The following is a 1,482-nucleotide window of genomic DNA, read 5'->3' as shown; positions in this document are numbered from 1 at the left end:
GACTTTAATACTTTAGTGAGACATTAGATGAAGACTTTAATAATTTAGTGAGACAATAGATGAAGACTAATACTTTAGTTTTTTCGTCTTCATACTTCCTCGTTCAAGATTACGTGGATAACGTACTCTACGTTTCTCTAAGTACATTTCTGTAGTATTCCTACCTCTTTGTACACAGGAGAAGTTTCAGTTGGCTGCATTATGCATCCTCACCACTAGATGGCGCCAAATCCTTCACACTGGACCTTTAACGTTTGTGAACTGACTCGATTGTTTTCGCTCCACAGTTGTCCGAATGTCTCGAGCGTTTTAATACATGTGGTTCATCATTGATTTATGAATAAATACCTCCAGAACTAAAGACATTTAATCAATCAAACTTTATTTCAGATAAGACAGAACATTAAATATAATACTTACATTTGATATTCTGAGCATGTTAGCATTTAGCTCTAAACACCGCAGTCTTGTTTTAGTGTGTATTTATGTGACATCATCTTTATGTTTGTTGGACTAAACCGGAGGATTCTGAGATAACTGACTTGTGTTGACTTGTGATGTGTTTTTTTTAACTTTGTGATGATCTCAGACTTTTTATTGACGACCACGTCTGAGCGGATTGTTGTGGGTAAACATCCGGCCTCCAAATCCTCCTGTTGTCAGCGAGGCATTAGAGTGAGACTCAGAGCTGACAAAGATCCACTATAAATAAACCTGCAGACAGAAGAGAGGGTTTAAAACCCGTCTCCAGGACACGATTTGGTCTGCGATTGTCTCCGAATGTCGCCATCATCACAGCCACCCAAAAATATCCTGCTGACTGGCAGAGAACGTGAGGATGAAAGCTGTTGGTATTCACTGCAGAGAGGATGAGGATGCAGCTCTGCATCTTTTGATCATTTCTTCTTCTTCTTCGTCTGTGGGTGTTTGATCCTCCGCTGGGCTCTGGGCCATTCTCCCTCTCACTCTTCTTCTATTAAACAAGTTTCCTTTCAACATGGAGTTGCTTAAATAAGCAGTTGAGGCTCGAGTCTTTCCTTTGAGGATTACTGTTTTGTGCACGTTGATGCATCTTTCCCTGCAGAGAACCTAGGGAATGAGCAGTCATCGGGGAAACGCACCTCGGCTTTGTCCTTTAGCTTTATTTGAGTTTTATTTAGCTTTATTTTGAAAGTGCGTACTAGAGAGGAGACAGGAAATGACTGGAGGGACGACCTCGTCAGTATCTCAAAGCCAGAGGTCACCACGATGCCCAACTTGTGGTTTGTTGTGGCTCATTTCTGGCACGTCTGGTTGCCGGATGATGACGATGATGATGGTGATGATCACCCTAACCCTGACCACAAAGACACTCAAATCCACCACAAAGAGACTCAAAACCATCACAAAGAGGCTCAAAACAACCACAAAGAGACTCAAAACCACCACAAAAAGACTCAAAACAACCACAAAGAGACTCAAAACAACCACAAAGAGGCTCAA

Source organism: Anarrhichthys ocellatus, unplaced genomic scaffold (genome assembly GCF_004355925.1).
Source record: "Anarrhichthys ocellatus isolate YVR2014 unplaced genomic scaffold, GSC_Weel_1.0 scaffold288, whole genome shotgun sequence".
NCBI lineage: Eukaryota > Metazoa > Chordata > Actinopteri > Perciformes > Anarhichadidae > Anarrhichthys > Anarrhichthys ocellatus.
The sequence above is the reverse complement of the archived record's forward strand: the minus strand, read 5'-3'. Positions refer to the sequence as shown.